The 26,518-nt window shown below is 43.1% G+C and overlaps 1 protein-coding gene and 1 long non-coding RNA gene across 2 annotated transcripts in view; one reads left to right on the top strand and one right to left on the bottom strand.

The window, feature by feature from the left end:
- Positions 1 to 12,180, top strand: part of LOC130356879 (uncharacterized) — a 36,128-nt gene extending 23,948 nt beyond the window's left edge. Inside the window, exon 3 of the long non-coding RNA XR_008889022.1 lies at positions 11,948 to 12,180. This is a non-coding gene — a long non-coding RNA (uncharacterized LOC130356879). The remainder of the gene's footprint in view (positions 1 to 11,947) is intronic.
- Positions 1 to 14,699, bottom strand: part of TRAF3IP3 (TRAF3 interacting protein 3) — a 101,869-nt gene extending 87,170 nt beyond the window's left edge. The window contains exon 1 of the mRNA XM_056558958.1: positions 14,678 to 14,699. The gene's annotated coding sequence lies outside the window, so the exon portion shown is untranslated. The remainder of the gene's footprint in view (positions 1 to 14,677) is intronic.
- Positions 14,700 to 26,518: the final 11,819 nt, after the last annotated feature.

Here is a 26,518-nt window from a genome sequence, read left to right as displayed (position 1 = left end):
GACTTTAGGGCTTTCTTGCCTTCACATTGTTCCTTAGGAGATTACCCCATTAAATACCATGACAATATGAATAATGAATCAATAATCTACAGTATCTAATATACAATCAATATGCAGTCCAATAGAAAACAGCACATCCAGACCAAATGAAAATTGGGTGCAAGCACAGCAGAGCCTCCGTGCCCGGTTCTTCTTTAGATAAGGCAGATATAGGCAGCACACCAAATTAGTGTGAAAAAAACTTGTGGCTTTATTCCATGATGCAACAGATCTCTCATCACCATTTTCAAGTGAATACAAGTAATGCACAGGGGGTTCAAATACACACTGCCCCAATTAGTGACATCATACAGATTTGCATAATTGGTGACATCATAAATAGACATACAATTGTAAACAAAGTGCAAAAATCATATTACATTTACAATAATAGTATACCCATATACTGGGAGACAACTGTGATTCATACAATCAATGTGAATATAAACATATATAGCCCTATCCAGTTTCTTGTTTGGTTTCCACAACCCTACTGGCACATAAAAATTGACTATACGGCGGAGATTCCACCACAGACCTAGGGTGACAAGAATTGAATCTTAACAATGTGTTACAGTCAGCCGGTTTGCAAAACAAATCAGTGGACAGTTTACAATCAACAATATCAACCTCTGTGTCAAGAAACTTAATCTTTTGTATGTTAGAGTGAACTGGAGTTCACTATCAATGCCATTGAGGTAGGACTGGAAGCTAACCAATTCACTTCCAGTGCCATCCCAAATTAGAAAGATGTTGTCTATGTAACGCCACCACCCCAGGATCTTCCTGGAGTGGTGGGTCACATAGACTTGACTTTCTTCAAAGTCCTCCATTACTATATTAGCGTATGTGGGCAGCATGTTACTGCCCATGGTGGTCCCACGCAGCTGAATATAGTATTTCTCATCAAATAAGAAACAGTTGTTCTGTAAGACAAACATAAGCAATTCCAATACAAGGGAAATCTGTTCAGGGTCAAATTTAGCATTTACAAGGGTTTTCCTAATAGCTTGTAATTCCCTCACGTTGTATTGGCATATACAAGCTTACGATATCAAAGCTGGCAATCAATGCATTTGGTGGCAGTATCACTTGAGAGATTTTAGACAGGAAATCACTTGTGTCTCGCAAATATGACTTGGAATTAGTAGTGTACTGTCTAAGAACTTTATCTAGAAAAACTGACACATTATTTGATAATGACCCCCTGCCAGAGACGATAGGCCTACCTGAAGGGTCCTGTAGGCATTTGTGAATCTTTGGCAGGAGGTACAGAAGTGGTGTATTAGGATGTTGGATAAGAAGGAATTCTTGTCTATGAGTCCCTGCTCTACTGCACTGCTCACTATGTTCCGAAGGACCCGTTCCATTTCCCCTCTATTATCTTTAGATAGTACGCTGTATACATTTGTGTCTCCAAGTTGTCTGTATGCCTCTTTCAGATAAGTGCTTCTATCCATGACCACAACCCCATTTGTTGCTGTTTGATATAGGAGAATTCCCTCCTAACACACTCAACACAGGTTGCAACTGCATGAGATTGCACAATTGGTTGAAAGTCACTTGGTACATGTAGATCTAATTTGTTAAATTCAAATCCAACCTTGTTGGATATATCTACAGTTAACACATCCGTAGATTTACCGTATGTTGAGAAAACCAAATCTTCAACTTCACCCTACGTACAAATTGGATAAGGTCAAGTTCCAATTGGAACCAATCCTTAAACATGTTGGGGCAAAAGTTAGGTCCCTTTGATAATAGTAACAACTGATCATCTGACAAGGAGCAAGAATAAATATTTACCACAGTTTGTCTCTCCATGGTCACTACATTTTCTTCTGAACGGGAGCATTCTGTCCCTGGTTTCTTGTGTTCCTCCGTGTCTTGCTTTTTACGGCTGCGACAGTGCCTGTTGGAGAGGCTTGGACTTCTAAAAAAAAAGGGACTTGACTTGATGTTCCTTATTATTCGGACCAGGTTTCCTTGTAGAATCCAAGATTATATTCCCATCAGTCACAATGTTACCTTTTTAAAAAGATGTTTTGTTGTGATGGCCATGTTATCCCAGGGGTACACTCTGCCGTTGTTATAATCTTGGCTATCTCTGAACCACTTGCGGTGTTCGGTTTCTTCAATTAGAGTGCGTTGTTTAGTCAAGAAATGTTGTTGTTTTTCAAGGAATTTATCACAATCCTCACAATGTAGTAAGTCTCCGAGTTCTTCCATGAACTTTTAAGCTCTGTGACTTTAGTTTGAGATAGTAGTAGATTCCGCTGCAAAAATTCAACATTCAATAATATAAGATCAAGTGCATATTTGTTAGATATGGCTTCAAATGGGGTTCAATAGTCCAAATAATTGAAAAAAGAATTGGCACGGGGCTGAATGTGCATGCCCCTAGGTATCTTACGAGTACGGTGGTTTTATTCCATGATACAAGAGACAAAGTTTTGGCGATCTCTCATTGCCATTTTCAAGTGAATACAAGTAATACACAGGGGGTTTAAATACACACACCCCAATTAGTGACATCTTACAGATTTGCATAATTTGTGACATCATAAATAGACATACAATTGTAAACAAAGTGCAAAAAAATCATATTACAGTGCCAATAATAGTATACCCATATAGTAGGAGAGGAGAAAGAATTTCCAGTGCAGGATACAATGCAACAGGTTCTTTATTACGGATCACATGGAATACACAATTAACACCAACGCGTTTTGGGTCAAGCTGGACCCTTAGTCATGGCATGGGAGACAAGTGTGATTCAAACAATCAATGTGAATATAAACATATGCGCCGATCTATCAATACAGTCAGCAGATCGGCGGTTTCTTGTGACCATTTGTGACAGTGTACACTGACAATGTCTGACAAAATCACAGAGCTTGAAAGTTCATTGAAGAACTCCCTTATTACAGAGGATAGTGATAAATTCCTTGAAAAACAACAACATTTCTTAAATGGGTACTCCGGTGGAAAACTTTTTTTTTAAATCAACTGGTGCCAGAAAGTTAAGCAGATTTGTAAATTACTTCTATTAAAAAATCTTAATCCTTCCAGTACTTATTAGCTGCTGAATACTAGCGAGGAATTTATTTTCTTTTTCGAACACAGAGCTCTCTGCTGAATCACGAGCACAGTGCTCTCTGCTGACATCTCTGTCCATTTTAAGAACTGTCCAGAGTAGGAGAAAATCCCCATAGCAAACATATGCTGCTCTGGACAGTTCCTAAAATGGACAGAGATGTCAGCAGAGAGCACTGTGCTCGTGATGTCAGCAGAGAGCTCTGTGTTCGAAAAAGAAAAGAATTCCCTCTGTAGTATTCAGCAGCTAATAAGTACTGGAAGGATTAAGATTTTTTTTAATAGAAGTAATTTACAAATCTGCTTAACTTTCTGGCACCAGTTGATTTAAAAAAAAAAAAAAAAAAAGTTTTCTACCGGAGTACCCATTTAAGAAATGTTGTTGTTTTTCAAGGACTTTATCACTATCCTCTGTAGTAAGGGAGTTCTTCAATGAAGTTTTCCACCGGGGTACCCATTTAACTAAACAACACACTCTAATTGAAGAAACCAAACGCCGTAAGTGGTTCAGAGATAGCCAAGATTATAACAACATCAGAGTGTATGCCTGGGATAACGTGGCCACTACAACAAAACATCTTTTAAAAAAAGGTAACATTGTGACTGATGGGGATGAAATCTTGGATTCTACAAGGAAACCTGGTCCAAATAATAAGGAACAGCAAGTCAAGTCTCTGCCTTTTTTTAGAAGTCAAAGCCTCTCCAACAGACGGAGGAGGGCAGGCAGCCGGCACAAAAGCAAGACACAGAGGAACACAAGAAACCAGGGACAGAATGCTCCTGTACAGAAAAAAAAGTAGAGACCATGGACAGACAAACTGTGGTAAACGTTTATTCTTGCTCCTTGTCAGATCATCAGTTGTTACTATTATCTAAGGGAGTTAACTTTTGCCCCAACAGGTTTAATGATTGGTTCTAATTGGAACTTGACCTTATTCAATTTGTACATAGGGTGAAGTTGAAGATTTGGTTTTCTCAACATAAATCTATGGATGTGTTACCTGTAGATATATCCAACAAGGTTGGATTTGAATTTAACAAATTAGATCTACATGTACAAAGTGACTTTCAACCAATTGTGGAATGTCATGCAGTTGCAACCTTTGATGACTGTGTTTGGAGGGAATTCTCCTATCACAAACAGCAACAAATGCATTTAAAACATCCCAACCTTACACATGGGGAATTGCTTGCCATGCAAGAGTTAATCCATGACCACAATCTCATTGCCAGCTGACAAAGGGGGTGGGGTTGTGTCATGGTCATGGATAGAAGCACTTATCTGAAAGAGGCATACAGGCAACTTGGAGACACAAATGTATAAATCCTAAAGGGGAAATGGAACGGGTCCCTTCAGAACATTGTGAGCAGTGCACTAGAGTAGGGACTCATGGACAAGAAATTAAGTGAATTCCTTCTTATCCAACATCCTATTACACCACTTCTGTAACTTCTGCCAAAGATTCACAAACGCCTACAGGACCCGCCAGGTAGGCCTATCGTCTCTGGCAGGGGGTCATTATCAAATAATGTGTCAATTTTTCTAGATAAAATTCTTAGACCGTATGCTACTAATTCAAAGTCATATTTGCGGTACACAAGTGATTTCTTGTCTAAAATCTCTCGAGTGACATTGCCACCAAATGCGTTGATTGCCATCTTTGATATCGTAAGCTTGTATACGTCAATACAACACGTGAGGGGATTACAAGCTATTAGGAAAACCCTTGTAAATGCTAAATTTGACCCTGAACTGATTTCCCTTGTACTGGAATTGCTTATGTTTGTCTTACAGAACAACTCTTTCTTATTTGATGAGAAATATTATATTCAGCTGCATGGGACCGCCATAGGCAGTAACATGGCGCCCATGTACGCTAAAATAGTAATGGCAGACTTTGAAGAAAGTCATGTCTATGTGACCCACCACTCCAGGAAGATCCTGGAGTGGTGGCGTTATATAGACGACATCTTTCTAATTTGGGATGGCACTGAAAGTGAATTGGTTAGCTTCCAGTCCTACCTCAACGGCATTAATAGTGAACTCCAGTTCACTCTAACATACTCAGAACAAAAGATTAAGTTTCTTGACACAGAGGTTGCTATTGTTGAAAGTAAATTGTCCACTGATGTTTTGCAAACCGACTGACTGTAACACATTGTTAAGATTCAATTCTTGTCACCCTAGGTCTATGGTGGAATCTCTGCCGTATAGTAAATTTTTACATGCCAGCAAGATTGTGGACACAAACGAAAAACTGGATAGGGCTATACAGAAAATTACCTCACAATTTATCTCTAGGGGTTACCCTGCTCCTTTGATTGAGAAACAGAAGTGTAGATTGCATAAAGAGCACCAGGGCATGAGGAGCACTAGAGTTAGGAAAGATCAATCAAAACGCATCCCATTTATCACAACATATAATGAGGTGTCAGGGGTTGTAGCTAAGAAAGTCAGAATACACTGGCACCTCATTATTGACTGTTATCCTAACATTCCTGAATTTAAGGAGACACCACTAATGTCATATCGTAGAACAAGGAATCTTAAAGATTGTGTCACGATGCCGGCTGGCAGGTAGTGGATCCTCTGTGCCAGAGAGGGATTGGCGTGGACCGTGCTAGTGGATCGGTTCTAAGTCACTACTGGTTTTCACCAGAGCCCGCCGCAAAGCGGGATGGTCTTGCTGCGGCGGTAGTGACCAGGTCGTATCCACTAGCAACGGCTCAACCTCTCTGACTGCTGAAGATAGGCGCGGTACAAGGGAGTAGACAGAAGCAAGGTCGGACGTAGCAGAAGGTCGGGGCAGGCAGCAAGGATCGTAGTCGGGGGCAACGGCAGGAGGTCTGGAACACAGGCCAGGAACACACAAGGAAACGCTTTCACTGGCACAATGGCAACAAGATCCGGCGAGGGAGTGAAGGGGAAGTGAAGTATAAATAGGGAGTGCACAGGTGAACACACTAATTGGAACCACTGCGCCAATCAGCGGCGCAGTGGCCCTTTAAATCGCAGAGACCCGGCGCGCGCGCGCCCTAGGGAGCGGGGCCGCGCGCGCCGGGACAGGACAGACGGAGAGCGAGTCAGGTACGGGAGCCGGGGTGCGCATCGCGAGCGGGCGCTACCCGCATCGCGAATCGCATCCCGGCTGGAGACGGTATCGCAGCGCACCGGGTCAGTGGAGCTGCCCGGAGCGCTGCGGTAGCGAGAGAGAAGCGAGCGCTCCGGGGAGGAGCGGGGACCCGGAGCGCTCGGCGTAACAGTACCCCCCCCTTGGGTCTCCCCCTCTTCTTAGAGCCTGAGAACCTGAGGAGCAGACTTTTGTCTAGGATGTTGTCCTCAGGTTCCCAGGATCTCTCTTCAGGTCCACAGCCCTCCCAATCCACCAAAAAGAACTTTTTTCCTCTGATCGTCTTGGAGGCCAGTATCTCTTTCACCGAGAAGACGTCAGAAGAACCGGAGACAGGAGTGGGAGAAACTAACTTGGGAGAGAAACGGTTGATGATGAGTGGTTTAAGAAGAGAGACATGAAAGGCATTAGGAATACGGAGAGAAGGAGGAAGAAGAAGTTTGTAAGAGACAGGATTAATTTGGCACAAGACTTTGAAAGGACCAAGATAGCGTGGACCCAGTTTGTAACTGGGGACACGAAAGCGGACATATTTAGCGGAGAGCCATACCTTGTCTCCGGGAGCAAAAATGGGGGGAGCTCTTCTTTTCTTATCGGCAAACTTTTTCATGCGAGATGAAGCCTGTAAAAGAGAATCTTGGGTCTCTTTCCATATGATGGAAAGATCACGAGTCACTTCATCTACAGCGGGCAAACCAGAGGGCAAGGGAGTAGGGAGGGGGGGAAGAGGGTGACGGCCGTACACCACGAAAAATGGGGATTTGGAGGAAGATTCAGAGACTCTAAAGTTATACGAGAATTCGGCCCATGGTAGAAGATCTGCCCAATCATCCTGGCGGGAGGAAACAAAATGTCGTAAATAATCACCCAAGACCTGGTTAATTCTTTCCACTTGTCCATTGGATTGAGGATGATATGCAGAAGAAAAGTTTAATTTAATCTTGAGTTGTTTACAGAGAGCCCTCCAGAATTTTGACACGAATTGGACGCCTCTATCCGAGACTATCTGTGTGGGCAACCCGTGAAGACGAAAAATGTGTACAAAAAATTGTTTAGCCAACTGAGGCGCTGAAGGAAGACCAGGAAGAGGGATGAAATGTGCCATCTTGGAGAATCGATCAACGACCACCCAAACAACAGTGTTGCCACGGGATGGGGGTAGGTCTGTAATAAAATCCATACCAATCAGAGACCAAGGCTGTTCGGGGACAGGCAGAGGCTGAAGAAAACCAGCGGGCTTCTGGCGAGGAGTCTTATCCCGGGCACAGACAGTGCAGGCTCGCACAAAGTCCACGACATCCGTCTCCAGAGTCGGCCACCAATAGAAGCGAGAGATGAGTTGCACAGATTTCTTGATGCCTACATGACCTGCGAGATGGGAGGAGTGACCCCATTTGAGGATTCCGAGGCGTTTACGTGGAGAGACGAAGGTCTTTCCTGGAGGAGTTTGCCTGATGGAGGCTGGAGAAGTGGAAATCAGGCAGTCAGGAGGAATGATGTGTTGCGGAGAGAGTTCAACTTCCGAGGCATCCGAGGAACGAGAGAGAGCATCGGCCCTAATGTTCTTATCGGCAGGCCGAAAGTGAATTTCAAAATTAAATCGGGCAAAGAACAGAGACCACCTGGCCTGGCGAGGATTCAGCCGTTGGGCAGACTGGAGATAGGAGAGGTTCTTGTGATCGGTGTAAATAATAACTGGAAATCTTGATCCCTCCAGCAGATGCCTCCATTCCTCAAGTGCTAATTTAATGGCTAGAAGCTCTCGATCCCCGATGGAGTAGTTTCTCTCCGCCGGAGAGAAGGTCCTAGAAAAAAAACCACAAGTAACAGCATGCCCGGAAGAATTTTTTTGTAGAAGGACCGCTCCAGCTCCTACAGAGGAGGCATCAACCTCCAATAGGAAGGGTTTAGAAGGGTCAGGTCTGGAGAGCACGGGAGCCGAAGAAAAGGCAGACTTGAGCCGTTTAAAGGCGTCTTCCGCTTGAGGAGACCAAGACTTGGGATTGGCATTTTTTTTGGTTAAAGCCACGATAGGGGCCACAACGGTAGAAAAATGTGGAATAAATTGCCTGTAATAATTGGCGAACCCCAAAAAACGTTGGATAGCACGGAGTCCGGAGGGGCGTGGCCAATCTAAGACGGCAGAGAGTTTGTCTGGATCCATTTGTAGTCCCTGGCCAGAGACCAAGTATCCTAGGAAAGGAAGAGATTGGCATTCAAACAGACATTTCTCTATCTTGGCATAAAGTTGATTGTCACGAAGTCTCTGAAGAACCATACGGACATGCTGGCGGTGTTCTTCTAGATTGGCAGAAAAAATCAGGATATCGTCCAGATATACAACAACACAGGAGTATAAGAGATCACGAAAAATTTCATTAACAAAGTCTTGGAAGACGGCAGGGGCGTTGCACATGCCAAAGGGCATGACCAGATACTCAAAGTGTCCATCTCTAGTGTTAAATGCCGTTTTCCATTCATCCCCCTCTCTGATGCGGATGAGATTATAAGCACCTCTTAAGTCCAGTTTAGTAAAGATGTGGGCACCTTGGAGGCGATCAAAGAGTTCAGAGATGAGGGGTAGGGGGTAGCGGTTCTTTACCGTGATTTTATTAAGACCGCGGTAGTCAATGCAAGGACGTAGAGAGCCATCTTTTTTGGACACAAAGAAAAATCCGGCTCCGGCAGGAGAGGAGGATTTACGGATAAAGCCTTTTTTTAAATTTTCCTGGATGTACTCCGACATAGCAAGAGTCTCTGGGGCGGACAGAGGATAGATTCTGCCCCGGGGTGGAGTAGTGCCCGGGAGGAGGTCAATAGGACAATCATAAGGCCTGTGAGGAGGTAGAGTCTCAGCTTGTTTTTTGCAAAAAACATCCGCAAAGTCCATATAGGCCTTAGGGAGACCGGTTACAGGGGGAACCACAGAGTCACGGCAAGGGGTACTGGGAACCGGCTTTAGGCAGTCCTTGAAACAAGAGGGCCCCCAACTCTTGATCTCCCCAGTGGACCAATCCAGGGTTGGGGAATGGAGTTGAAGCCAGGGTAGTCCAAGGAGGATTTCGGAAGTGCAATTGGGGAGGACCAAAAATTCTATCTTCTCGTGATGAGGTCCGATGCACATTAGAAGGGGCTCCGTGTGGAAACGTATGGTACAGTCCAATCTTTCATTGTTTACACAATTGATGTAGAGGGGTCTGGCGAGACTGGTCACTGGGATGTTGAACCTGTTGACGAGAGAGGCCAAAATAAAATTTCCTGCAGATCCGGAATCCAAGAAGGCCATAGTAGAGAAGGATAAGGCAGAGGCAGATATCCGCACAGGCACAGTAAGACGTGGAGAAGCAGAGTAGACATCAAGGACTGTCTCACCTTTGTGCGGAGTCAGCGTACGTCTTTCCAGGCGGGGAGGACGGATAGGACAATCCTTCAGGAAGTGTTCGGTACTGGCACAGTACAGGCAGAGATTCTCCATGCGGCGTCGTGTCCTCTCTTGAGGTGTCAGGCGAGACCGGTCGACCTGCATAGCCTCCACGGCGGGAGGCACAGGAACGGATTGCAGGGGACCAGAGGAGAGAGGAGCCGGGGAGAAAAAACGCCTTGTGCGAACAAAGTCCATATCCTGGCGGAGCTCCTGACGCCTTTCGGAAAAACGCATGTCAATGCGAGTGGCAAGATGGATGAGTTCATGTAGGTTAGCAGGGATTTCTCGTGCGGCCAGAACATCTTTAATGTTGCTGGATAGGCCTTTTTTAAAGGTCGCGCAGAGGGCCTCATTATTCCAGGATAATTCTGAAGCAAGAGTACGGAATTGTACGGCGTACTCGCCAACGGAAGAATTACCCTGGACCAGGTTCAACAGGGCAGTCTCAGCAGAAGAGGCTCGGGCAGGTTCCTCAAAGACACTTCGAATTTCCGAGAAGAAGGAGTGTATAGAGGCAGTGACGGGGTCATTGCGGTCCCAGAGCGGTGTGGCCCATGACAGAGCTTTTCCAGACAGAAGGCTGACTACGAAAGCCACCTTAGACCTTTCAGTAGGAAACTGGTCCGACATCATCTCCAAGTGCAGGGAACATTGGGAAAGAAAGCCACGGCAGAATTTAGAGTCCCCATCAAATTTATCCGGCAAGAATAGTCGTAGACCAGAAGCGGCCACTCGCTGCGGAGGAGATGCAGGAGCTGGCGGAGGAGATGATTGCTGAAGCTGTGTTAGTAGCTGCTGTAGCATCACGGTCAGTTGAGACAGCTGTTGGCCTTGTTGCGCTATCTGTTGTGACTGCTGGGCGACCACCGTGGTGAGGTCGGCGACAACTGGCAGAGGAACTTCAGCGGGATCCATGGCCGGATCTACTGTCACGATGCCGGCTGGCAGGTAGTGGATCCTCTGTGCCAGAGAGGGATTGGCGTGGACCGTGCTAGTGGATCGGTTCTAAGTCACTACTGGTTTTCACCAGAGCCCGCCGCAAAGCGGGATGGTCTTGCTGCGGCGGTAGTGACCAGGTCGTATCCACTAGCAACGGCTCAACCTCTCTGACTGCTGAAGATAGGCGCGGTACAAGGGAGTAGACAGAAGCAAGGTCGGACGTAGCAGAAGGTCGGGGCAGGCAGCAAGGATCGTAGTCGGGGGCAACGGCAGGAGGTCTGGAACACAGGCTAGGAACACACAAGGAAACGCTTTCACTGGCACAATGGCAACAAGATCCGGCGAGGGAGTGAAGGGGAAGTGAAGTATAAATAGGGAGTGCACAGGTGAACACACTAATTGGAACCACTGCGCCAATCAGCGGCGCAGTGGCCCTTTAAATCGCAGAGACCCGGCGCGCGCGCGCCCTAGGGAGCGGGGCCGCGCGCGCCGGGACAGGACAGACGGAGAGCGAGTCAGGTACGGGAGCCGGGGTGCGCATCGCGAGCGGGCGCTACCCGCATCGCGAATCGCATCCCGGCTGGAGACGGTATCGCAGCGCACCGGGTCAGTGGAGCTGCCCGGAGCGCTGCGGTAGCGAGAGAGAAGCGAGCGCTCCGGGGAGGAGCGGGGACCCGGAGCGCTCGGCGTAACAGATTGCCTTGTCAGAGATGATGTGTCTAGACAGAAAGTAAGTACACAAAGATACAACAAAAGGTTGTTTCCCCTGTAGAAGATGTATAAATTGCAAGTACCTTCAAAAGGGGAACACATTTGTACATCCCAAAACAGGTAAAACATTCCCAATAAAATTGTATTTAACATGTGAAAGTGACCACCTAGTGTACATCTTATGGTGCCCCTGCAACCTTATTTATGTGGGTGAGACAAAGTGTGACTTTAAAACAAGATTAAACCATAATCACTATACCATACGGAAAAACAGGGCTGACTTGCCGGTTTCTAAACATTTTATGGAGGCGGGACACTCGGAACATGACCTGAAATGCATGGTGGTTGATTATATCCCCCCCACTTAAGAGAGAAGGTGATAGAATTTCCATCTTACAAAAACGAGAACTAAGGTGGATCTATGACCTTGATTCTCTGAAACCGAACGGACTTAATGCAGAATTTATTGTTTCCCAAAAAATGTTGATGTAATCATTTTGCATAGCTCTATGAAATGACAGTTTCCAGGGAGTTATGTTTAGTCAAGTGATATTCAATTTTTATAATTTAATTTATCTAATATGATTTTCTTTTCGTTTATTCTCAGATAATTATGATCCGGTCACGATGCTACAAGAAGCAGAAAACTACCACAGTCCTCCTTTGGATCCTCAATTTTTTGTATTTTATGTCATATTATTCCGTTGTTTACTGATCTATGAGCCATTACATTACTAGTGCCACAAAAATACCTTTTATAACCCAATATAGTTTATTACATGTCATCTTATACTTATTCAATAAATGGTAATGATTCAGATGCCCTGTTATACTTCTTGTGCCTATATGCCCCATTTTGACTGTATTTTGCATGTTAGGGAGTGCCTAGAGATGTATTCCTTAGCCTAGGTGGTGATCTTATCATCAGACCTGGACTTGGGATATGTACACAGATGGGGTCTTGTGCTAAATCATGTCTGTCACACCTTAGTGCACTTTTCAACAGGGAGATTGCAGTGTCTTGGTCCCATGTATGTATATATAACTGAGTGATTGTGGGGTGGCACTCTAGGGGTTAACTACATGTAATCCTACTTAGTTCCATACTCTAGAAGCTCCCCTACATGGCATCTATATGCTTCTGTATAAGTAATGGATGGCCCTTCTTTAAGATGGCATCTAGTGGCTCAATACATTGATGTGACATGCTCAGTGAGTCACGGCTACAAGCCTTACAGCGCAGTGCTGTGCTTGAGTTATCTCCTCCCTTTCCACCATGGTAACGGTGATGCTTTTTATAATTGTATGTCTATTTATGATGTCACTTATCATGCAAATCTGTATGATGTCACTAATTGGAGGAGTGTGTATTTAAACCCCCTGTGTATCACTTGTATTCACTTGAAAATGGCGATGAGAGATCGCCGAAAACGTCTGTCGCATCATGGAATAAAACCGCAAGTTTTTTTTCACACTAATTTGGTGTGCTGCCTATATCTGCTTCATTTAATATATACAATCAATCTCTCTTTGAGGGTATTAATCAGATGGGGGGGGGTCTCTATTACTCCTGGCCCTATTATTCAGGGCCCCACCCTAAGTATTCTTAGCTTATGTTCACATGGTCTGCTGGCGCTAAGACTGCTTGAAAAGGCGTCGTCTCAATAGACAGTAAGCATTTCCAAGTGGAATCCGCAGAAATAATGAACCTGTTATTTGTTTTTGAGGATGCCAAAATCTGGATTTCCGTGGCAGATGTTTCTGTTGCAGAAAATACGCTGTGTGCTCAGTGCAGCAGAATCACATTGAAATCAATAGGACTGCGGAATTACTGAGCGGAATTGTTCTGGAATTCCGCTGTGTGAACATAGCCTTAGGGTGCGTTCACACGTGCATATTTTTTGCTGCAGATTTGCTTGAGCAGATTTAACTACCCATTGAAGTCAATGGGCAGAAAAATCTGCAGCAGCAAATCTGCAGCATAAATCTGCACGTGTGAACAAACCCTGAAGCAGCAGTGATTCAGGCCCCCAGGCCTTGCTTGGTAATATTACAATGGCACTTCTCTCCTATGGGCCTTCCAAATCACTCTATTTAACCCTCTATGCTCCTGATCACTCAGTTCAGCCCACACTTGTGTTGAACAAACCATGGCCTCCAGCCCACTGATGTTTCCAGCCAATCTAGGATCCAGCTCACAGACACAATAATAAACAATCTCACATGCCAATTGTAGGTCTTCCAGGCAGATCACCCTCACCCAATCCTTTTCCTCCAAATCTAGTCCTTTTTATTAGCTCCATGCTGCTACTTCTATCAGAGTTAGAGTGCTTGTGGGACAGGGTCACAACACACACCTACATGTCATGGTCAGACTGGCCTACACAAAATATGTTTACCCCCTCATCCTAGTAAGTAATTTCTGATTGACCTATCAGGGTGGATTGATGTGCGGGAAAGCTGGGGATCCAAGACAAATCAGAGTCACATCGAAGAAACTCACAAGCTGCATGTGGTTCTCCAGTAACACTGTGGCCCCCATGGATGTATGGGGGTGCTGTACAGTCAAGAGAACAGAAACCATAAAGTTGTGTCCCAAGAACTGATCTGAGGTATATTTACTGTTTACCAGGACATGGAATATTTGGTTATCCTGATTGCAAATACCTTTGTATGGAATGTAAATTTTGTTTATGGCCATTTTCCCGTACAGCATAGTGTTGTTCCACTACTGCACCAGTCATACACTAGTGTTGTGCCAAAGGGTAGCAATATAAATGCGTATAGAAAAGGCCACCACTGCACTTCTCATATAATATCATTCTTAACCAGCATAATAAGCGAAGATGTTGCACAAAAAGATACAATTTTGGCAGAATGAAGTAAAATAATAAGTACACTCCTTAAGCCTTAATATCATACACCTTTGTGGGTTGATGCAGTTGCAATAACATCTTTGAATTGTGCCTGTTATGTGCTCCAAAAATGGCATACACTTACAACAGGATATCATTGTAGGGACTTGGCCTGCCCCCCTAGTTGGTAGCAAACCCTTTTTGCGATCTCATGTAACATTTGAACATTTCAGCTGCCGCCAGTCTTGGTGAAATTGTTATAAAAACTGTGGGGCACAAATGACACGATAATTGTAGAGTTCTCTTTACTATATTGTTTTTTCTATGGCAGTTGAGAATTCCTCACTCTTTTCTGTCACAACGGAAAATGGAAATACAGAAGTAACAAAGCAAGTCCCATTCAAAAAAACAGCATCAGCCAGCCCGCCTTCATGTTCCGTCATATAAATTTCTTATAAATGATATATAATGGATGCTATTACCTGTGCAGCTCAGTGACGGATCGTACTGAATGTCCAGCCTATTAATACAGATGCATTTCTCTCACTGCTTCTAGAGATGTCTAAATAAAAGACACTTTTACATTTCGCACCTCGCTCTCTTGTCACATTGTAGTGTGCATTTGTTTAAACAGGAAATTAAGAAAACCACAAGATTCAGACTTTCCGCCTCTTCTCCTCTACTCTTTCCTCCTTGGCTGAGGTGACGCCACCATCTTTTAACTAGATTAACTCCGTATTTGCCAGTCATACCAGTAAACACGTTTGGATATTTGTTGTTTGTCCCTGACTAAAGAAATTTGTTGCTGAATGGAGGGGGGGAGGGATGAAAACACCCAAACATCCTTGTGGTGGTTTAGAGAGAACAGATACTGTAAATTCATTATTTATTAGAGGAAATTTGTACAACAAAAAAAAGAAAGAAAAAAGAGAGAAAGAAAGAAAGATAATGTTATTAAAATTCTCTGGGGCCTATAAACCTGAGTGCTCCAAGGTCACAGTACTTTCTACTGAGCCACCATACTGCTGACATGAACTCATAGTAATACAGTCCCATATTGTACAGTGACCCCTCGACTTATGATGGCCCCGACATATGATCATTTCAACATATGATGGCCTCTCAGAGCCCATCATATGTTGAAGGCAGCATCGACATATGATGCTGCTGTGTGTCGGGGCCATCGTACAAACAGCTATCTGACAGCGCTGACAACTTCAGCAACTGACAGATAGTTGTCTAATGTGCCCCGTGTGCCCCGTTCTGCCTCCTGTTACTCACATGCTGTCCTGCTAACTCACGCAGGCTTCCACTGTGAGCTCCATGTAAGCCCCGCCCCCCCCCCCCCCCCGTGCAGCCATAGCCAATAGCCTGGAGCATCTTGCTGCAGGCATCCAATGAGCTGCTGGCTGCCCTCTCCTTCCTTTCCTATAGAGCTGTAGTCGGTAGGATCATAATGGAGGACATTCTGTCCCCCCTGAAGGTATTTAAAGAACTGTACAGTACTGTATGCAATGTCATCACATACAATACATATACACACTATACACCCCATACATCAATGTTTCCCTATCAGTGTGCCTCCAGCTGTTGCAAAACTCCCAGCATGCCCAGACAGTCAATGGCTGTACATGCATGCTGGGAGTTGTAGTTGTGCAACAGCTGGAGTCACCCTGGTTTGTTAAACACTCCCCATACACTCCACATACAATGGTCATCCCAGAACCAATTAGCAGTTTCCCATAGAGATATGTATTCAACATACAATGGTTCCAAGGCCCCAGAACCAATTACCATTTTTACATAGACATATGTACTCGACATATGATGGTTTCAACATATGATGGTTCTCCTGGAACCAATTAATATCATATGTTGAGGGACCACTGTATTAGAAATAAAATAATAATTATTTACATTTGAACCAAGAACGCCAACACTGCATGTGAACAGTGCATCACTGAGCCACCATGCTACCTTACAGACATACAGTACCTCACATAAGGGAGTCCACCCCTCACATTTTTGTAAATATTTTATCATATCTGTTCATGTTCCAACACTGAAGAAATTACACTCTGCTACAATATAAAGTAGTAAGTGAACAGCCTGTGTTTAATGTTGTGTCACCACAAAGTAACTCAACTCACAGTCATTAATGTGTTAACCTTGGCAACAAGAGTGAGCACACCCCTAAGTATGGATATCCACATTGGTCCCAAAGTGTCAATATTTTGTGTGGCCCCCATTGTTTTCCAGCACTACCTTAAGCCTCTTAGACAAAGTTCACCGGAGCTTCACAGGTTGGCACTGGAGTCCTCTTTCACTCCTCCATGATGGAGCTGGTGGATGTTAGAGATTTTTAGAGATGTTAGAGATTTTTTTTCCAGAGTTCTTTGCAATGAGGTGCTATGTTGTATTTCCAGTGACCAGTATTAGAGAGTGTAAGAGTGATAATACCAAATGTAAGATACCTGCTCCCCATTCACACCTGAGGCCTTGTAAGGGTGCGTTCACACTGAGTAATTCAAGAGGAATTTACTCGAGTAATTCCTCTTGAATTCTCCTCCCCAAATTAATGCACATCTCCTCTGCCCATTGACTTTAATGTTTTTTCTGCTGTCACACTGCGGAAATTCTGCTAGCAGAATTCTGACAAGGAATTCCTTTCCGCTTGAAGAACGAACATGTTCATTCGTCAAGCGGAATCCGCAAGCAGAATCCAATAGTCAATGGTAAAAAAAAATTCTGCCGGACATAGTTTTCAAGCGGAATTTAAGCGGAATTCGAGCGGAATTCAGAAAAGTAGATTAAATAGCCTCCTCCTTCATTCCTCTTCATTTCCGCATGGAAATTCCGCTTGATGGATAAAATGACAGAAGGCAACAATTTCCTGACCGAAATTATTCCTTGTGAATTCCTCTTGAATTCCTCAGTGTGAACACACCCTTACACATACGAGTCACATGACATTGTGGAAAGAAAATGGCTAATTGGGCCCAATTTGGACATTTCCACTTAAGGTTTAGACATTAATGGATGTGAGTTGAGTTATTTTGAGGGGACACAACATTAAACACTGTTATACCACTGTGCACTCACTACTTTACATCGTAGAAGTAAATAAAGAAAAATTGGAAGACGGCACTCCAAGACAAGGATAGTGAAGACAAAAAAGTTTATTCACCCATCCAGTACAAAAGTGATGCAACGTTTCAACTTCACAATGAAATCTTTTTCAAGCACCTCCTGCCTGAAAAAGACTTCATTGTGAAGTTGAAACATGAAATCACTTTTGTACTGGATGGGTGAATAAACTTTTTTGTCTTCACTATCCTAGCCTTGGAGTGCCGTCTTCCAATTATTTATTTATTTATTTTTTCCATTTTTTTGACCTTGGTCTGGTCTTGAGGACTGAGCACCTCTGGACTTTTCAAAGTCTATCACTGTGCACCATTCATCATTGTATTTGCGATTTACATCATAGCAGTGTGTCATTTCTTCAGTGTTCACATGAAAGATATAATAAAACATTTACACAAATATCTTGGGTGGACTCACCTATGTGAGATGCTGTACATTCATTGATGTCAGCACTACTAGGAAGAGATGCATTAGTCATGTCTGGTGGGGAGCATCCGCTGGGACCAGCCCGAGAATTAGTTAACTGGGTCCCGGCAACACTTGAAAATTATGATTATCCTGATACGCCAAAGTGTCTCAATAATTTAAGTGTGCCAGGATCACACTACCTGCACCAGTTTTATATGCTGCATGTGGTTTGGGCAGCAGAAAACTGATAACAGGGTCCCTTTAATATGTACAAGCCTAGCCTAGTAAATCTTGGATACATAGCAACATAGTATGTTGTGTCCTATCCTGTTTTATCGTTACTAGTATCATTATTGGATTAAGTGGCATCCAACAGAAGAATCAATATCATCTAGGTGTCCCGTGTCTGTCATTCCTTATCTTTTACCCAAGGGCTTGTGTTGGACATCATTGACCACTGGCATACCCTCCAGTAGTACCAATTTTGGGCAGTGAGCAAACTATTTAAACTATTAGGGAGCTGCTTGCATTTTCTTTATCTCAGTCAGTATGTGATGGAGGAGACAACAACAGAACATCTGAATGATGTGTTGTGTGTATATGCCTATATTACTTACTCCAAATTTGTAAGCATATGTTTGTGCCATTTGTGTTATCATGGTACATGTCATATAAAATCTGCATCATTTTTGTCTACAGACAAGTGGCAGAAAATTGACTCATTTGACACATTGGCCCTCATTTACTAAGCCAAAACTTACTAGTTTTTGTCGGGTTTTTCCAAGTTATTTTGGTGCATAGTGTCTGAGACATGTCTGAGACTGTCTCAGACATGTCTCAGACACAGTGCGACAGTGTGCACCAGGAAAATCCAACTAACCCAACATTGCATTGTGAAAAGACAAAAAAAGGGGTGTGGTCTGCCACAAAGGGGGCGTCGTTTTCCAACCCGACCTATTTGCTATTGAATTCACAGAATAAATGGCTGGAAATTTCCACCTAGAAAAAGCTGGTCAGAAAATGTTCCCGATTTGTAAATCTGTGAATCCCCATAATAAATTGAGAGGAATCCTACAAGTTTGAAACAACATTTCACAAAAGTAAAAACCCTACACTCTTAGTAAATGAGGCCCATTCTGTATAGTTACAGCAATACAATGATGGAATCACACTAAAAAGCATATGGTTCTGTCCTGCCTGATAAATATTCTTAGTTTATAATTAAACAGCCTTGTATTCAAATCCATGTCTGGAAGCCAGATAGGCCTGCAGCCTCTGTGAAAAGTCTTTCATAGAGTTACTGTAAAAACTAAAGCCTGTACAGTTGTCATTAGGCGACTTGGCCCCAATTACTATTTCCTCAAAATAAATATGTCATCAAGATTTACTGTTTAGTACCAGATACTGTATACATGTTATTTTTTCTAATCCATTTCTATTTTTTGATTTAAGGTAATATTAATACATTATTATGAGGAAGCCATCTTGCTCCTAGATATAGTACTGCAGCATAGTGGGAATATGTGTCTAAGGCTTCTTTGACACTACCGTTGAGCCCCGTCAAGAACGGCCGTCAAGCTGTCAAGCTTTTTTTTTTTTCACTGCCGTCATTTTGATGGGGCGCAACGGGTAACAGCGGCTCCCAATGGACCCCATTATAGTCAATGGGGTCCGTTGGGCGCCGCTGTTTTTCAGTGGGTGTAGCGGAGGAAAAAGACGGCGTAAGCAGCATTTTTTCTCCTGCTATTCTCCCTGGTGGCCCTGACGGCTGTCACACTACTGTGTGACAAAGGTAGTGTGAAAGAAGCCTAACCTGCCCTTGTGCCAGAAACCAGTAAATGTGGCCTCTTTTCTGATTTCTTGAGTGATTTTTGTCCCATTTTGTTTGATTTTCTTTTTTCTGTTAGTGTAGGGACTCACAAGAGACTAAGGACCCTTGACGTGGGTTGCGAACTTGCGTTTTCCCCAAAAAATATCAACTAATATCTCCTGTTTATCAAGTATGGAGTATATATATATATATATATATATATATTGTGATGTGATCTGGCCTTGTGATACTGGGGGAGCCCGGGGTGTTGTGGGGTGCACATAGAAGATACTGGGCAACTCGACTGATCGAATAGTATGGGCGTAACTAATAGGTTGTAAGCAAGATGGTGCACTGCACGCAATCATGTTACTGGCACTCTATGTTCCTTAGGCTTCTTTCACACTGCTGCTGTGGCCGGCGAAAACGGCCATTCGGATTTCTTTTTTTCCCCCTTCAACGCCCGTTATCAGGACAGAGCACAACGGGGAAACAACGGGTCCTGATTGATCCCATTGACTATAATGTAGTCCGTCGGGCTTCATTGTTTATAGCGGGGAAAAAGTAATTTTTCTCCTGCTATTCTCCCCTCATTTTTTAATGGCCACTGTACTGCCGGGACATAACAGCAGTGTGAAAGAAGCCTTATCTGTGTGCAACTGTAATACTAAGCAACTACCCCCTAAATACTAGGCGTGTGTGTGGTTGTTCATCAGTATTTTGTGTGACCTCCCCTATATAGCATTGTGGCTGATCTGCATCATAGTGGGAATATGTGTCTAACCTATGCGGGTCTATTCCCATGGCAGAATTTCCGCTCTTCCGCCCCAATTCTGCTTCTGTGGATTTTGTGCGGAATAGGTGCGGAAATTCCACAGAAGTGTGAATGGGAGTATGGAATCCCATAGAAGTCTATTGGGCTTTCATTTGAGGCAGAATTCCTCAAGCAGCATTCTGCTTGCAGAAATACTTTTTTGTGAATAGCCCCTAAGTGTGGCCTCTTTTTGTGATTTTTTTAGATGTTTTTAACAGCATTTAAAGATATGCTTTACAGTAAGCCCCAAGGACATAAGCACAATGGTCAAATACCTTATTCTTAAAATTTAGTTTTCCAGGCATGCTCCGTGACCTATGCAGAAGTAATTTTACAGGAAGTGGGAAGGTGAGCTCTGAGCTTTAGCTATTGTGAACATTCTGGGGGAGATTTATCAAAACCTGTCCAGAGGAAAAGTTTCTGAGTTGCCCATAGCAACCAATCAGATCGCATCTTTCATTTTTGAAAAGGCCTCTGCAAAATGAAGGAAGCGATCTGATTGGTTACAATGGGCAACTCAGAAACTTTTCCTCTGGACAGGTTTTGATAAATCTCCCTCTCTATATAGTGGTGTCATCTATGATGATAAGGAGGACTATTCTGAAAAGTTATCTGGACAGAAGAGAAGTGTCACCTTAGTGGTCAAACTGAAAACTGCTAGATTTCAGGATTATTTTATAAAATAAAATAACAAGTTTGAAAACATCACCAAAAATTATCAAAAAATATATTTAACATAAAATCTTTATTCAAACACTAGGTCATTTTCTGAGTATACATTTCCTTTCATTTACTCTCCATACTGCTCCTTTTTTGCTCTGGGTTCTGCATTGGGTCGAGACATTGTTAGGCATCAGGATGTTGTGTGCACAATGGCCTAAGGATCGAGGGTGGTCATTTCCTAAGCTGCAGAGAACCCGACCAAAAAACAAGTAGATATAAGTGAATACAGGTGTCTTGTCTGAGGTCGAAATAAATTTTGAGGGCCAGATCTGAAATAATCTGAGATCTGAAATAATTTGAGGGTCTGGTCTTGGGTCTGAATTAATTTTAGTGTCTGGTCTAGGGTGTGAATTATTTTTGGGTTCTGAATATATTTTGGTGTCTTGGGTCTAGATTCATAATAAAACCAGTCACCGGCCTTGATGGACTGTGCAGCACATATCAGGATAACAATGATGGGGGTATTCTCTAGGACCATGTCTGTGATGCTAAAGATAATTTTCATTTTGGAATAGACAACATGAGTCAAGGGCTACTGTTTTATCAGGTCTCAAGCTTATTATATATCTTATTTTCTCTGTTCTTATCAGTAACTTATCTGTTGCAATATTACTGAAATTAAATTATTGTAAAAATACACCTAACATATTAAAGGGATGATGGCTCAGGAGTTGCCCAAAGAGCAAAACATTTTATAATATTATTAAAAATAAGCCATAAATACCCCACTAAATTCCCAGGCTGGCATTGTACATGCATCACCTTATCTGTTTGCATTGCAGGGTTTATTTGTATCCAAGTTCCAGTCTGATTCAATACAACTCTTATGAGCACCATTATATTTAAAGCTCAAAGAATTCCCACAAAGCTATAGGTGCAAGTAAAAAGAAAGTCGGGCTTCCTACAAAGCATTAAAAGGAACTGGATTACATTTTGTAAGGATTAGAGTGCCACCAGGTAGATCAATATGGATATATCAGATCACTATGGCATTTTGAAAGGATTAGAGTGCCACCCAGTGGTTCAATATGGTAATCAGATCACTATGGCAAAAAACTTTATATCAGTCCTGTCTTCAAAATCTAGTAGCTGTAACACCTGTACCTATAACTTATTGATTTAAATACTTTTTTTCACTTTTTATTTTAGTCTCACTTGGTGACGACTTCTTTCAGATTGATCACTCATATAATGCACCACAGTACAATAATTTACTGTATTGCAGTATATTATGCCTTTACCCGAATCGAAGGAGTTAAATGACTAATCAGAGATCCCTCCAGTCCCGGCCACTGCAGCAAGGTGTTAGTTGTACCATTATACACAACAGTTCAAGATCAAAAGCTGTAAATGTTCAGCAGTGTGCGCAAAAGCTCACCTGCCCATGAAATACATGTAAATGAAGGGATTAATCACTATATAAAACATAAGTTCTAGAACTCCCAAAAGAAAGTCCTACATGGCACTCACCCTTGCAGCAGTTTAACATTTATTTTCAGTCCTGGTCATAGGATACATACAATGGCTGACAGGTCATAAGGAAGAGGGGCAGTGCTTTTCTCTACTAGAAGAATAAGTTCTAGAACATATGTGCTCCAGTGCCTAGTGTAAAAAATAGCCATATTTGATGATTTAAAAAATAAAACAAAATACAATATAAGATATGGACAGTCAAAAACACAATCAACAAAAATTGCATCACCACTAGCGTTGGGCGTGAATATCGCATATTCGTGAATTCGCGACTTTTGCGAATATAACACAAGTTATTCGCAATTACGAATATTCACTTTTTTTTCCACAGTACACATCACAGTAATCATCCCTCCCTGCTTCCAGCTTGTGGTGTAAACAAGGCTCCAATACAAGTTAGGCTAGGTTCAGACTACGGAATCTCCAGGCAGAAAATTTGCGCACGGAGATTCCGAGTGCGGCCAGCGCCGGCTGAATCAGTCGGCGCTAGGACCGCGCGGACATTGCAGTCTCCAATAGACTGCAATGTGTTCCGCGTGGATTTCCGGCTGAAGAAAGAGCACCGCCTTTCTTTAGGCAGAAATCTCTAAGCGGATTTTCCGCTTCACAAATTCCGAAGTGTGAATTTGTCAACGGAAAATCATTCACTACACTATGCATTATAGTAAGCGGAATTCCCGCCTGCAATTTTAAAGCAAAATTGCAGTCGGAAATTCCGTAGTCTGGACCTAGCCTTACTGTGTCAGACTGGCGAGCGGCCGAAATTTGCATATACGAATATTCGTATATGCGAATTTTGGCGCATGCTGATCCCTCCCTTCTTTTAGCTCTTTTACCACGTGATATTGCGCATGTGCATGAGAATTTTATGGTGAATGCGCATGCAAATTTTACGGTGCATAGTAAAAAAAAGGCCGCGAATATGCGAATATAAGACGAATTTTCATCCATATATTCGCGAAATATCGCAAATTCGAATATGGCCCCTGCTGCTCAACACTAATCACCTCCAATAGACTGAAAAGAATACAGCCATGGCCATGTACCAACACTTCTTTATTCAGTCTCCACATGGATGGGGCCAGCTAGCTCACTTAGGGTGCATTCACATCCCTTTTTTTTTTACATACAATTGCTGTATACGGTTTTCCATGTGAAAACCAAATGCAATTGACATCCCATACAAAACCGTACACAACTAGATGTATCCGGTTGTGTAAATTTTTTCTTGTACATTTTTTTCCCGTGCGCAGAGAAACCCTGTGTAGAGAAACTATTTGCATGCATTGCACTGGTGGGATTTTGGATAATTCTTCCCCACTGTCTTCAAATTTTGAAGGTTCCATGGACCTCTTCTATGAATCATGACCTTTAACCCTTCAGGGACCTTGCCATCTGGGCCTTAACGCACCAGGGCATACCTGTATGTCCTGCAGCGTTAAGTAACTTTGAAGCAAGAGCAGGAGCTGTGCTTGCTTCATAGCAGTGACTGTTAGCTAATGATGGGTAGAAGTGATCACGATATGTAAAATTACATCCCGGCTAAGGCTGCATTCACACTTCGTTTTTTACACACGGGTGGCGGATCCGGCTGGGGGAGGGGCAAACCGGGCGCTCCCGTACCCCAGCTGGATCTGCCCGTGACTCCATTTACTTTAATGAGCTGACTGGAGTCAAACGGTGACTCCGGTCGGCTCAGTTTTGCCCCGTATCCTGTTTTGGACCAGACCTAAAACAGCGGTATACTACGGTTTTAGGTCCGGTCAAGAAACCCCATACGGGTCAAAACTGAGCCGACCGGAGTCACCGTTTGACTCCAGTCAGCTCATTAAAGTAAATGGAGTCACGGGCAGATCCAGTTGGGGTACGGGAGCGCCCGGTTTGCCCCTCCCCCAGCCGGATCTGGCACCCGTATGTAAAAAACGAGGTGTGAATGCAGCCTCACTCAGGGGTCTTACCTGATATTTTATGCGGCTCACTATATACACACGGCAGTTTGCAGCAACATGTCAACCTAGCAAGACCTTACTAGGTCCTGCTGAGACTTTTTCACCTTAAGGACCAGAGCATTTTTTGAACATTTCACCACTGTCATTTTAAACATTAATAACTCTGGGATGCTTTTACTTTTCATTCTGACTCCGAGATTGTTCTTTCGTGACATATTCTACTTTGTCAATGGTAAATTTTCCTCGATACTTGTATTACTTGTAAAATTTTATGAAAAATAAAAATGATTTTTTTTTTTTACTTTGAAGCTCTCTGCTTATAAGGAAAATAGACATACCAAATAAATAATATTTTGATTCCCAAATACAATATGTCTATTTTATATTTGCATCATAAAGTTGACATGTTTTTACTTTTGCAAGACATCAGAGGGCTTCAAAGTTCAGCAGCAATTTTCCAATTTTTCAAAATCGGAATTTTTCAGGGACCAGTTCAGTTTTGAAGTGGATTTGAAGGGCCTTTATATTAGAAATACCCCATATATGACCCCATTACAAAAACTGCACCCCTAAAAGTATTCAAAATGACATTCAGTAAGTGTGTTAACCCTTTAGGTGTTTCACAGGAATAGCAGCAAAGTAAAGGAGAAAATTCTAAATCTTCCTTTTTTACACTCGCATGTTCTTATAAATCCAGTCTTTGATTTTTTACAAGGGGTAAAAGGAGAGAAATCCCCCTAAAATTTGTAACCCAATTTCTCTCGAGTAAGGAAATACCTCATAAGTGGATGTCAAGTGCTCTGCGTGTGCACTACAAGGCTCAGAAGGGAAGGAGAGACAATGGGATTTTGGAGAGAGTTTTTCTGAATTAGTTTTTGGGGGGCATGTCACATGTAGGAAGCCCCTATGGTGCCAGAACAGCAAAAAATAAACAAACCCACATGGCATACTATGGTATTTTGGAAACTACACCCCTCAAGGAACCCAATTTTTTTATTTTTACAAGGGGTAATAGGAGAAACATTTGTAACCCCATCTCTTCTGAGTAAGAAATACCCCATGTGTGGACATCAAGTGCACTGCAGGCGCACTACAATGCCCAGAAGAGAAGGAGTCACATTTTGCTTTTGAAAAGCAAATTTAGCTGAAATGGTTTTTGGGGGGCATGTCGCATTTAGGAAGCCCCTATGGTGCCAGAACAGCAAAAGCACCCCACATGGCACACTATTTGGGAAACAACACCCCTCAAGGCATGTAACAAGGGGTACAGTGAGCCTTAACACACCACAGGTGTTTGACAAATTTCCGCTAAAGTGAAAATGAAAAAGTAAGATTTTTTTCACTAAAATGCTGGTGTGACCCCAAATTTTTCATTTTCACAAGGGGTAATAGGAGAAAAAGCCTCCCAAAATGTTTAACCCCATTTCTTCCGAGTATGGAAATACCCCATATGTGGATATAAAATGCTCTGCAGGCAAACTACAATGCTCAGAAGAGAAGGAGCACCATTGGGCTTTTGGAGAGAGAATTTGGTTGGAAAAGAAGTCGGGGGCCATGTGTGTTTACAAAGCCCCCCTGTGGTGCCAGAACAGTGGACTCCCCCCACGTGACCCCATTTTGGAAACTATGCCCCTCAAAGAATTTAATAAGGGGTGCAGTGAGCATTTACACCCCACTGGCATTTGACAGATCTTTGGAACAGTGGGCAGTGCAAATGAAAAATTTTATTTTTCATTTTTATGGACCACTCTTCAAAAAATCTGTCAAGACGCCAGTGGGGTATAAATGCTCATTGTACCCCTTAACTTCTGTGAGGGGTATAGTTTCCAAAACAGGGTCACATGTGGGGGGAGTCCACTATTCTGGCACCATGGGGGCTTTGTGAACGCACATGGCCTTCAATTCCAGACACATTCTCTCTCCAAAAGCCCAATGGCGCTCCTTCTCTTCTGAGCCCTGTAGTGCACCAGCAGAGCACTTTACGTCCACACTTTTTTCCTAT

The sequence above is a fragment of the Hyla sarda genome, chromosome 2 (genome assembly GCF_029499605.1).
Source record: "Hyla sarda isolate aHylSar1 chromosome 2, aHylSar1.hap1, whole genome shotgun sequence".
Lineage (NCBI taxonomy): Eukaryota > Metazoa > Chordata > Amphibia > Anura > Hylidae > Hyla > Hyla sarda.
The sequence above is the reverse complement of the archived record's forward strand: the minus strand, read 5'-3'. Positions and strand labels throughout refer to the sequence as shown.